The sequence below is a fragment of the Telopea speciosissima genome, chromosome 5 (genome assembly GCF_018873765.1).
Source record: "Telopea speciosissima isolate NSW1024214 ecotype Mountain lineage chromosome 5, Tspe_v1, whole genome shotgun sequence".
NCBI classification, from domain to species: domain Eukaryota; kingdom Viridiplantae; phylum Streptophyta; class Magnoliopsida; order Proteales; family Proteaceae; genus Telopea; species Telopea speciosissima.
Genome location: NC_057920.1, coordinates 55,587,343 through 55,601,311, shown reverse-complemented (window position 1 = coordinate 55,601,311; position 13,969 = coordinate 55,587,343).

The following is a 13,969-nucleotide window of genomic DNA, read 5'->3' as shown; positions in this document are numbered from 1 at the left end:
CCCTTTGGCCGCTAGTCATCTCAAATAAACCCTGAGATAGCAAAATCCGCTAGTCCCCCAGTTGTGCCTTAGCCGTTCCCTTTTAAAAAGAAAAGAAAAAAAAAAAACTCAGTTTGGCCCAGCTACACCTCATTATCCATATGTCCTCTTGCTCATCAAAATGTTCCATTGGCTTTTAGGGTCTAACCAAAAGAGGTCTTTCGGTGAAGTAAGATGTCACAAGGGCAATACGTTTCCGAAGGATTTAAAAAAAAAAAGGTTAAAAAAAAAATGACAGCCAAAAGAAAAAGAGTGAAAAAAAAAGAGAAAAAAAAGGAGAGAGCAAAAAAAGAAAAAAAAGAGAAGAGATGATGTAGTGGCTCAAGACATAGTAGATAATTGGGAGCACTTGAACCATGGGGCAGAAATAGCCACTTTTCCTTCGGAGACAATATTGTCAAAATTATCAAGGTTGAAATTACCAAAGTCTTCAGTTGAAACACGAGAGGGACTGCCAAGCTTCTTGAGTATATTATTAAAAAGAAGAACTTCCCCAACAAGTTCAGTTACCGGAATCTTGGTAAAGTTTTGGGAGCAGAAGTGTCGAGTCAGGGTTAGACCCTAGGGGCACATTTGAGCCTCTACCATCCTCTGGAACCCAGTCCTAAGCCCCATTACAACCTAGTAAAGCCCTCTCGGGCCAAATGGTGATGAGACTCTCGTCCACAGCTTCAAGTTCACCCGGCTATGAGGGAACTTAATCATCAAGGCTTTGACGTTAAGGCATCTTTGTCCTGAACTACGTTTGACCTGATCCCTATTTGGGGTACGTAGGCAACTTGATGAAGTAATAATCAAGTTCGGTCCTCCCACATGTACAGTTTCCCATTCGTCCATGTACAACTTTTCATTTTTGCTCACTTGCATCATATCTATCATATTTCTACTTTTTTCCCTTTTCCACTAGTATCCCTCTCTCTTTGATGCGATCCGATGATGTGAAGAAAAAGAAGCACGTGTACCAAGATCATGAAGATTTCTGAAGAGATGATTAGGGGATTAAATGCCAGTAGCATTGTACTCACCCTCTCAACCAGTAAGACGATCAGAAGAATTAACTTGTCACTGGGGCAATCCCTATCCAAGATAAGAAGGATAAAAGAGCATAAGGAAAAAGATTTTTTTTTTGGGGCAAGAGCATGTGAAATTAAAGGGGCATATTGTCCATGAGGATCGACTCCCAATCATGAAGAGTCTCAGTCTAAAAGACAAAATGGCCGTACAAGCAGAGAAGGATGATACTGTCTGGGATAAACTGACATGACTCTCCATGAAGGGAGGGAAGAATGACCTATCCACCCATCTTGTTCATACACATTCTCTTAATTTACCCCTTTGACTTGCTTTGTCAAAAATTCACCCCACACCCGTTCGATGTTGGACAAGCAATGTTTGACGAGTCTACGTGTGTAATGGGATGAGAATAATATGTCTATGTAGAATTGTACATTACTAGGTTAGAATGTGAATAACCATAAGTTTTCAAAATAAATTTCTCTCATAAATAAAATTGTTTCTTAAAAAAAAAAATTTAATAAAAAAAAAATGTTAGAGTGAATCTCAGATTTCTCTATCAAGATTTTTGGTAACGTATAATTGTGCACTAAGCTTTTGTGAATGACAAGTGTTGTGCAACACAAAAATGGAGAATATCTGGTAAGTGTCTATGTTTGTATGTGATTACTTTTCACTTGCTTGCATGGGATTGTGTTTTCCTTTTTGTATGACATAATTTGCATTAGGACTATGGTCCCATTGCATGCAAATAAAAAATAATAATAAAAAAAAAAATAAAAAATAAAAAATATATAAAAATATGAAAAATTGCTTGCATAAGATTTTTTTTTGTTGCATTTTGGATTATAATGCAACTAATTGAGTTTTAATGGTAGACTTCTTTTCCATTGTCATCATGGATCCACGTGCATAGGATTGCATTTTCCTTTAAGCATTCCAGTACTCTGATTATGACAACACTCATGTACTATCTGATTTTCGTCATCAGAGTGCCCATGCACTACTTGACATCTAATGGTATACATGTTAGATTGTTTTTCCACTTTCATTCATAGAATGCATTTTCCTGACCAATGATTTGATCATATACCATCTAAATTCTTAGTTTCGTTGTACTTGCGTGCAACCCACTCATCCGATCATATCAGAATTCATATATAGTTTGGTCTCTGATCATTTAAGTTCCATCAGACCCTCGTATGGTTTGACCAAGCCTTCAATCATTCCTGCACTCACGTGCGATTGGACTATCTGATCACTGTTGAATTCATATACAGTCTGATCTCTGATCATTTGGCTCCATTGGACTCGTATACAGTTTGACCAAATCCTTAACCACTTATGCACTCATGTGCATTTGGCTTTTCGGATCACTGTCGGTTTGATCTTTTGGTTATACCAGATTCGCGTATGGTTTCGCACTCTCGTGCAATTTGATCATTTTGACCCTTGTTATACTCGTGTATAGCTTAAATCCCCATTGATTCTTTTGATTGCAACTACAGTCGTGTAAAGTTCGATTACCAGTTGAACCTCCTGATCCCCTTTGTACTCGCGTACAAGTTAATCATCAAATTTTCAGACCCTCACTATACTCGCCTATAGTTCGATCATCCCATGAATCTTTCGATCTTCGACTGACCTATCATCATGATCCCCCTTGTACTCGTGTATAAGTTAATCATTGAACTTTCTGATCATCACTATACTCGCGTGTAGTTTGATCATCTCATGAATCTTCAGTCTCTATTGTACTCGTGTGCAAATTGACCCATCATTCGATCCTCATTGTACTCGTGCACAAGATTGATCCAGTATCTGATCCCCCTTGCACTCGTGTGCAAGTTAATCATTGACATTTTTAATCCTCACTATACTCATGTATAGTTCAATCATCCCGTGAATCTTCGGTCTCTGTTGTACTCGTGTACCAATTGACCCATCATCCTGATCCTCTTGGTACTCGTGTACAAGTTAATCATTAACATTTTTTGATCTTCACTATACTCGTGTGTAGATCGATCATCCCATGAATCTTCGGTCTCTATTGTACTCGTGTACAGATTGGCCCATCATCATGATCCTCTTTGTACTCGCGTACAAGGTAATCATTGAATTTCCTCGCGTGTAGTTCGATCATCCCATAAATCTTCGATCTCATTGTACTCGCGTACAAGATTGATCCATTATATGATCCTCCTTGTACTCGTGTACAAGTTAATCATTCAACTTTCTGATCCTCACTATACTCGCGTGTAGTTCGATCATCCCATGAATCTTTTGGTCTCCGTTGTACTCATGCACAGATTGACCCATCATTTGATCCTCATTGTACTCATGTACAAGATTGATCCATTATCTGATCCTCTTTGTACTCAGGTACAAATTAATCATTGAACTTTCTGATCCTCTCTATACTCGCGTGTAGTTCAATCATCCTGTAAATCTTTCGGTCTCCATTGAACTCGAGTACAGATTGACCCATCATCCTGATCCTCTTTGTACTCGTGTATAAGATTGATCCATTATCTGATTTTCTTTGTACTCGTGTACAAGTTAATCATTAACATTTTTTATATTCACTATACTTGTGTGTAGTTCGATCATCCGGTGAATCTTTGGTCTCCATTGTACTCATGTACAGATTGACCCATCATCTTGATCCTCTTTGTACTCATGTACAAGATTGATCCATTATCTGATTTTTCTTGTACTCGTGTATAAGTTAATCATTAACATTTTTTTTGATCTTCGCTATACTCGTGTGTAGATCGATCATGCCATGAATCTTCAGTCTCCATTGTACTTATGTATAGATTGATCCATCATTTGATCCTCATTGTACTCGTGTACAAGATTGATCCATTATTTGATCCTCCTTGTACTCATGTACAAATTAATCATTGAACTTTCTGATCCTCTCTATACTAGCGTGTAGTTCGATTATCCCATGAATCTTTCAGGCTCCATTGTACTTATATACAAATCGATCCTTTTTAGTCTAAACCCATGGACAATTTATCATCCAAATCATTATTTTATCTGGCCACTATTGGACTCATGTATGGTCTGATCATCGTGATCTCTTGACCACTTCTATACTTGCGCATAATTTTGTCGTCCAACCATTGTCAAAACTCGTGAATGGTTCATTCCCATGTAAGCATTTCAGATGAGACCCATCCCTCACTGAAACCATATCTTTTCCTCGGAACGATTTGAGTGTGTCATTCCATAGGTCAGTCAGATCAGCTATAAGTACGTCATACCATTGTCTTAGATTGACTGAAGAGTGGCTTTCCATGTGCCATCATTGATAGAATGATGTTTATGCCATGCGAGCACCTTCTCTGCACCACAATACTTCTTCGGCATTAGGAGGGTCTTACCCTGTAGAACAAAGAAAAAAAAACCTAAAAGAAAAATATTTTCAAGAAAGGCTCTGAAAAGGGGAAAAACCCTAAATGTTGAGGAAAAGTCCTCATACATAAACTCCAATCATCTATCATGAATCATACTAACTCTTGTTCAAGATGTTAGCGCCAAGATCAGTCGAGTCCTCTTGCTCCTAACCAAGCTTCGTTGGGTCCTCTTGCTCCTAACCAAGCTCAGTCGAGTCCTCTTGCTCCCAACCAAGATCAGTCGAGTCCTCTCGCTCTCAATCAAGATCAATCAAGTCCTCTTGCTCCCAATCAAGATCAATCGAGTTCTCTTGCTCCCAATTAAGATCAATCGAGTCCTCTTGCTCTCAATTAAGATCAGTCAATTCCTCTTGCTCTCAATCAAGACCAATCTAATCCTCTTGCTCTCAATCAAGATCAATCGAGTCCTCTTGCTCCTAACCAAGATCAGTCGAGTCCTCTTGCTCCCAACCAAGATCAGTCGAGTCCTCTTGCTCCCAATCAAGATTAATTGGTTTATCAAAAGATTTTATCGCAGTTAACAGCCTGTTTGGCAACTCTGGTTGAGTGGTACCATATTACCCTCAAATTTGGTTTTTCCCGAGTTTCTCTTTTTAGGTTTATCGAAGGATTTCATCGTGATTAGCTGCCTATTTGGCAACTCTGGTTGAGTGGTACCAAATTACCCTCAAATTTGGTTTTTCCTGAATTTTTCTTTTGAGGTTTATCGAAGGATTTCATCATGATTAACCACCTGTTTTGGCAACTTTGTCGCCTTTAAGCAAAGCGTCAGTAGTACATGCTCTTGGAGATAAAATTAGTTGGTCTTTTGTCTTTACCCTTCGGCTATTGGCACAGGCCTAGGCCAAAGAGGGGCAAACTGTAGACACTAAATTTTGTCATCCCCCGGCAATGATTACAACAGAACACGGACAGACATCGGTATCTCTCTCAAGAAGGACTATTCTTCGTACATCTGAACCAAATCACCCTAAACATCCCTAAAATGGCTTATCAGACCCTTTTACTAAACGCTGAAGGAGGTACTCCTCACCCTACCCCACCACGGCGGTGGTACTGCGCCCACACGGCACCGTGGGGACGTGTACTTGATTTCTATGGCACCATGAAGGGGTGTGACATCAGCCTGCTGACGTCACCCACGACGCCGTGGAGGGCTTATCCGGGCAAGGGTGAGGGTCCCCCCTCCCTATAAATAGGAGGGTTCCCCTCCCTCATTTCTCAAGGTTTTTTGGGCCAGGGGACCCTCCACAGGCAATTTCTATCCCTTTTTTGCTCCTTTTCCCCCCTTTTCCTCCCTCTCTCTACCGTGAGTGTGTACGAGTAAAGTCATTTTGGTGGGGTAGATCCTTCGATTACCAATCCAAATTTAGAGCGATTCTACTCTTTGAATTGGTTAGCCCATCAGTGTACGGATAACATAAAAACCCTTTTTGCAGTCGTTACTCTGTCTACATACAGATAACAAGAATCCCTTATATAGCCGTTACTCTGCCCGAAGTTTGAGTAGCGAAACCCATCTCATACAGTCCTTACTCTGTCCGATAAGAGAGAGACAAGCCGATCGTCTGTCTCCACCTGAGCCGTGGGAGGGACATCACATATTCGCACTCAGTGCACTTTCGTTTATTTCGTGTATTTCTTGATAGGTATCTGTATCTTTCCTTCTTATTATTTTTTGCATAATGTAGACAATTAAAGAAACGAGTTTTAGTGTACATAGTAAATGATTTTTCTTTCTTTGTCATGATTAGTGCATCATAACTTAGCCTTATATGTTAGTATAGGATATATTATTAGGGGAGAATATTCAAAAACCAGCATCTAATAGAAAGACCGGTTTATCCGGGCGAGGTAGGTGCCTAACACCTTCCCACCCTCGTAACCTGACTACTTACCTTGAATCTCTGACTAGACCATATGGAATCACGTACCCCTTTCCGCTAACCCCGGAAGGAGCTACACCCATTGTGTCCTAGGCCCTAACCCTAGGTGGTGACTTCATTTCTTTATAAAGCATGATCCCAATCCCCATGATGATGTTGGCTAAACAACGGTCCAGGGATCAAACCTTGGTTCCCTAGGGAGACCAAGATATTTATCTTTAGGGTTTTGCATGCCATGGGTTAGCCCATGGTGTCCCATGGGTGCCCCATTTTAATTTTAGGGTTTCCCATGGTCGCCCATGGGAACCCTGGTGCATCCCTATTAGGGTTTCTCCTTCCCTATTGCATTCCATAAAATTAATTATCACAATAGGGAAGGAGAAACTCGTCTCTAGTCTCTCACATGGCAAGAGGGATCCATCCCATACTCGAATGCGCAGCGAAAAAAATCGATTCTAGTTTCTTTCGCATCCCATAAATATTAATAATCAATGAACAGAAGGAATTAATAAAGAACTGCTAACCTGGTGAGCCTCAAGTGTTGCTCCTCCAATAGACAGTGGTTCTTCCTCCAATGAGCGCTCCAAGCAAACAGATCTGAACCTCCAATGGTGCTACCAAGGTTCTACATGCCAATCCCAGATGCCCTCAAACTCCTCAGCATAGATCTAGGGTTTCACAAACCCTAACTCTCAAACACAGGTGAGAGAAGCAAGAAGAAGAAGAGAGATCACAAGAGGGAGAGAGAGAAACCAAAAACATAGGAGAGAGAGTGTCTGCTCCAAAAATGTGGAGAGCTCCTCTTCTGCGTATTTTTGGTCCCCTATTTATAATAATAGGGTTTAATTAAATCCTAGATAGATTTAATAGAGCCCTAGTGAGAGTCCGACTCTCTCTCTCTCCCGCGCCTGTTTAAACTCAAAGTGCTACACAGGTGAAGAAGCAGAATCTAATAGGGAAAGTATTAATTAGATTCTTTATTTAATTATTAATGGATAATTACAATTAGCACCAAATCCATTAATTAAATAAAGAGCCAATTAAATTAGCAAATTCCAAATAACTCCCTATATGATAACAATTTATCATATACAACCCCCCCACTAATGAACACCATCATTATGGAATCTAGGGCATGTACGCATGTACTGCCAAACCCCAATCCATAGTACATGTCCATATAAGAGCGTCTGTGCATCCGATCGGGTCCCGCAAAACTCGATAAAACACTTTATTTGAAATAACTATAAATAATGTATCATTTTATGTAAAATAAATTTTGCAAAATCATTTCCAAAACGGTACTGGATCCAGATTCTGATCCGACCATGCACAGACAGTCTCTATCTTGGTGTTCCCCAATCGGGCAGTGGTGACCGTGTTGGATAACTCCTTCACTCACAAAGTGTTCACGCATTCCCAGAACACCGGCTTTGACTCGCTTGAGTCTCGGTCATTGATGAACCAAAGAATACGATCACACTTTGCGTGGAGGTTCCCTCAGTGCAGGTGTCGGTGACACATGTCTATCCCTTCCTACATCCGGGCAAGAATACATGAGGGAATCGACAAAGTAGATTCTTCGCCAATGCACACATCAAACATGTGAGCACTCGCATTCGTACCCTGACATCACATGTCTAGGCATACCCAATGCGACGACCATATGATAAGGGTGCCCAGCCCAAACCCTAGTCATGACTACCATTTTAAGTATAACTTACGGACACATAATGCTCAAAAAGTTTATATCACATGTGACAATATTAAACTAAAATGTATAAATGTTCAATACAAAGGTGAACCGGGTTGAACCGGATCGAACTGGGTTTGATGGACACACACTTGTCCAACAGATGATATATCGAAACGTTACACCGTTATTCGTCAAAGCCAAGCCTTATCGCCAAAAGGCTGAGGAACCCTCATCCCGAGGACCACGGTACTTACAGTCAAGTACCTAACATTTGTTATTAGAGCTAGGCAACATGTCAGGGGTTCGAGTCATGGAGAGGGCCACCTAGAGTAGAGTGAAAACCGTCAAGAAAGGGCTACCTACTGCCAGAGTGGAGCTGTTTGGAAAGAGCTATCTACTGTCACAGTGAAAGTTGCCTGGAGTGAGAGCCACCAAGGACGATGACTGCGTAAGCATGGTGATCTATTATGTGGCTAATGGGGTCCAATCTAGTGTATGGGCGCTGAATTGGGCCACCCTAGTATAGGAAAGGTTAAAGGGCTTAATTTAACTTGTTCCATTAGTTCTCATAGAAGCTTTTGGTGTATTTTTTTCCTCTGCAACCCATTTCCACCTCCGAAATCCCTAACCCTTTTTCTCTATTTTATCCCAACCTAAACCCCACCGAAGTCCTTCTCTTCTTCTAATTCTTCCATTCTCATCCTACTAACAGAGAACCCTCCTTTTACCTCCACCGAACACTCTTCTCTCATCAATCCCTATAAAATCCCACCATCTCTATCTATGAGACTATGACCACCGAGCTCCATTAACTAAAACCCTCTCCATCTTCCATTCTCCCATAATCGAACCATAAGGCCTCTTCCACCATTTTCTCCGCCATTGTGTTTAGGGTTTCTCCTAAGATGAAGATGAATTAGAGTCTCTCCGTCGTTGTGCATGTAATTCCTCCGCCTTAGTACGTGTAATCCATACTTCTCCTCTCCTTCTCTGCTCCTTCCGCCATGATCCTTGGAACTGCCACCAGTGACGATGCCGCCGCCGACGATGACGAGGAACCTGCCTGCCCCCTTTCATGGATCATCACCACCCCACCTTCCAGCCTGCTTCACCACCCTATGTGCCCGTCCCCCCTTCTGCCCTGCTCCACCGCCTTCCATGGCCGCTTTGGTACTCTGTCCTTTGCACCCGCCCCCTATCACCCTGCTCCCACCATGGCTGTCACCGTCAAAACTCTCTGCCATACACCTTCCCCTTCCCCTCCCCTGAAGCTCCCTGTTTTGCCCTACCCAGCCTCAGCTCTGTGGTTGGCTATGGTTTTTAGCCATCGTGCCGAGGGGCTCCTAAACAAGGGAGGTTTTTCATTTTTCTTTGTTTGTGTGTTTGCAGGTGATGCCGACTCAGGTGCTGGTGGCACCGAGGCACCGTGACTATCATCGGCTCCTAAGCTCAAGCTGCTGTTCAATCTTCACCATCCCTCTCCTGTCGTCGGACGAAGCTCCACTCGGCGATCCAACAGATCTACAGATCTGTTCGAAAGTAGGCTGTGGCAGCGTTTCTGGTGGTGTTCTTGCCATTGATCAAAGCTCCACTTGTCGATCCAGCAGACCTTTGTCGATTCGACAAATCTGTTTGAAAGTAGGTTGTGGCAGCGTGTCGACACACGTGGGCAGTTTGGCATTGGACTGTTCAACACGTATGGACCCCCTTCTATTGGCACGCATGTGCATGCGCTCAATTTTAGCTATTATGTCTATAACTTTTTATTTAGGAAAGTGGTTGTGACCCGTCCCTTAGTCTGGATGACTCAGTCAATGGCATGTGACACCAGGTCAATTTTTGCTCATTGGTTTTGGATACCGTGTATCCATACATTGCGTTTATCATGTTTTCTATTTGTTTTATGTATCTTGATTTCCTTTGCTTGGCGTTGGGCGCACATAAATGAATAGTATTTTTTTCTACCAAAAACAAAAAAAAAGGATACATAGAAACTTTTGATGTATCGATCAAATAACTAACATAAACATGTATTAAATGCATATCATATTATTACCATACAAGACCAATAATGCAATAACTCTCAATAGGCCAAACTAAAACTGATTTATTAAATAGATAGTTGATCTCAATCATTCAATCTTTATTCGGGCCAGTTTCAGTTTTGAGAGTCTGAGACTGAACTGTAAACAGAAACCTGTAAGCTACTTTATTGTAGAACAAAGCATCAATAATTTCATTGCACCTAGGATAACTAATCGTTAATTAAGACTTCCATTAAGGGGTAGTAACAAATTATTAATTAAGACTACTACCATTAAGAGATGGATAAAACTGAGCATTAATAGTTTCTAGACCATAGATTAGCTAGCAATGAGTACAAGACTACAAGCGTGCTCTGACTGAAGTGAGCAATGAGTACGGAAGAGCGATTTGTTTCCGAGACAGCAGTAAATGACGGTGGGAGAGAGAGAGAGAGAGAGCATTTAATGACTTGTAGTAGTTTTCCAATTCTTTATTCCTCTATTATCTTCTTTCTGAGCTTCTCCATCTATACTATACTTTTGTGATTTGATTTTGAAGGATTTTTGTGTGCAGCAGCAGCAGAAGTTTATCTAGAAAATGCAAAATCCTCTTCCATCTTATTCTGTTTTGGGTGTAAAGCGTTTCATATCTTCCCTTGCTGGCTTGGTTAAAAAGAACACTCTTCAGGTGTCCTCCACTCAGTCTAGATTCTAGAATGGAAGAGCTCAATAGAGGAGTGATAGGTTTAATAAGTTTTTTAACTTCATGAAATTTGAGTTACTTGTTCAGGTCGTGGGTTTATAGATTTCTAATTAACCTGTAAAACTTGTTTTCAGACCTGCCCATAACCAATAATCAGGATTTGGGTCCTCTGTAGCGAGATACAGTGTGTAGGACAATATCCGATGGCCTAATGTATTTAGACATATAATCCAACATACAGGTAGGGTGTTGGGCTATGTATCCAAACAGATAAGGCATTTGGATATGTGCTATATATTGTGTTGTACTACAAAAGAGCGTCAATGCGCTATATATTATGTTATGCGATACCAAAGATTCCAATAATTATATTTGGGGCTCTTTTATAGCGCGACACAGAGTATAGTGTACATCCGACAATCTATATACGCATACAATCCAATAATTGACTGCATGTATTTACGTTGCAGACAATCGAATGTGCGCTACATACTGTGTCGCGTTGCAGAGGACCCAAATCCCATTGCTTTGCTTGAATAGAAAAGATGTAGAAAAGAATCACAAATTGAAGAAAAAGTAAAAAAATTAAAAATTAAAAAAGAACTCCATGAGTGGCCTTTTCAAGCCCAAACAAAAGGCTGATGTCAGAGACTTTGTAGGGTAAAAAGATAATCATCCTTTCAAATCTGAAGTAGACAAGGACGCTCACCTCACCTCTTTTCCCCTGCCAACTCTCTCTGTCTTACCTTTTCCCATAAATCCTCTCCTCCTCCTCCTCCTCCTCCTCCTCCTCCACTCCATGAGTGAGGATTGAGGAATGGCCCTTTCGAATTTCGATGCCCAGCAAAAGTGTGTGTCAGAGATTTTTTTACAGTGAAAGATATGCTTTGTCTTCCTACCTACAATCCCTCTAATACGGCCACCACCCTCGCTTTCGTCCTTAAAACTTGCCTTCTTCTGTACTAAACATGCCCTTGATGCCCTCTCTCTAACTTATAAAAACACCAACAAATCTATCACTTTGAGTTTTCGATGTATTGCAATAGTTACCCTATGTACTGCCACAGTGCCATTATGCAAATTTCTCCAAACGTCCTCTCACATCTCTTAGTGGACCCTCCAATGTCTTTCCCAACACATTTTGGCTGGATCGATTATTAGTCTGATTTTTTCTTGATAAACAATTATTAGTATACTAGGATTGCCTAACTACATACTATTTCATGCTTATATTGTTGACCTTCTATTTATGGTAAGTGGTGCTATGATAATGAAGATAATGTGTTATTACCATCCCATGTTTCTATAAATTGTCAGGTATGTTGAAGCTTTTCCAATTTTATTCAAAGTAAAACTATTGTTGTCGTAGGAATCTGAATCTTGTTGGGAAAACTTACGTATCAAGAATCAAGAACTAAGCAAGAGAGGATTGGAGTGGACTCTAAAGGGATTCTCTTAAGCCAAAATCCAAACAACAATGATATGAATTGGGAAATTGAAAGAGCACGAGCTTAAGAGATTTATTGTTTGTTTTATCTTATGTCCCCAAACCATTGTCCCCCTCTTTCTTGATTTCTTTCCTTCCCCTTTCTTTGTCAAATCGATTTTCACTCCTTTCTACCGCTTTTAACCCTAATTTCCTCTTGATATCCTCATATTATCCCTACTAAAACATATCATTCTCATAAAACCTTGGCTTGGCCCAAATATTTTGAACCAAAAGTGAACCCTTTGGTTCCCTTGAACCAAACCAATCCAACTACTAAAATTAACTAATAAGAAGGAATCCATTAGACATAACCAACTATATTCAAATAAAGTAACTCCAATAGATTTAAATGAGTGCAAGAATTTAACTAAAGGCCAAATGTTCTCTGTGTCGGAGGTGCGGGCTACGCCCAGACACATGGGGTGAGCAAAATGACGACCCTGCCCCCCTGAATGGCAGACCCATGTGTCTGGGCGTAGGCTGCGTTACGGCACAGAGAACATCAACCCTTAACTAAATCATAGCTTTTCCCCAAGATAACTTTACCACTCAAACATCATGCTATATATATTAAAATTCTAAAATCTCACCTTCGGGTAAACGTACTCATCTCCGAGTTCCGTCAGAATCCGAACCCTCCAACAACTGATAAGTAGTTTATAAATCTAATTGGGTACAGATAATAAAATCATTGTTCTTCGGTCATGGATCCAGGTATGCTAAAACCTATCTCTGTAATTAGATTGTTGCATGCCTATCAGATCTCCATGTCCTATTGTATATGTATTGTTCTATCACTTTATTGTAAGATTTCCTCTTAGGCAGGGTAGCACAGTGTTGGAATAGGAGTTGGCTTGAATCTTCAAGGCACCTTACAGAGTCGCTTTCCTTAAGACGAAATTCGTCCCTACTTCCAGATGCAAATAGGTTGCAGACGAATTGTCTCCTAAGATACAATGAAGCCCAAACTTGTTGATTGTCTTGGCTGCGTATTGCACTCACGAAGCCAAGATCGATGCCTGAAAGCCTTATGAGAAATAGAAAAGCCAGTAGCAGAGAGATCTGTTTCTTGCAGTAAAACAGATTCTCTGCAAGATCAACTTTGAGAATGAGGGAGGAGAAGAACGTTTTGGATATCTATCCAAATTTGAAATACCTCTAGATATTAATAAGCCACTTGGCATTTGTTCTCAAGAGATAGATCCTTCCATCTTTGAATCGGTCCGTTAGATCGTAACTGTACGATCTAAACAGTCCAAACATATAATAGTCATAACTGTTGATCAACTTTGAGTTTGGTTCGTTAGATCGTAACTGTATGATCTAAACCGTCAAAAAATATAACAGACATAATTGTATACATTGATCTTATCTAGATGCAAATCGGACCACTAGATCAAACGGAACGGTCCAGATAAGATCTCGTTCGAAACGTGCAAAGTGCTAAGTGCGTGCGCCACTAATGCCTCTACAGCCCACTGCCCACGCCGCACGTGCGCATGCATGGTCGGACGAAAGTCCTAGTGTGCGCTAGGACTAAAGTCCCCGCACATACACCGTAGCGTTCATCATATTTATTAATTTAAACAAAAAGCAGTGCTCTATTAAATATACCTACAGAAACAACTATACGTTTCCGATGTGGGACTATTCCCAATCCATTATGTTGAAAAACCTCCAACACATAGTCCAC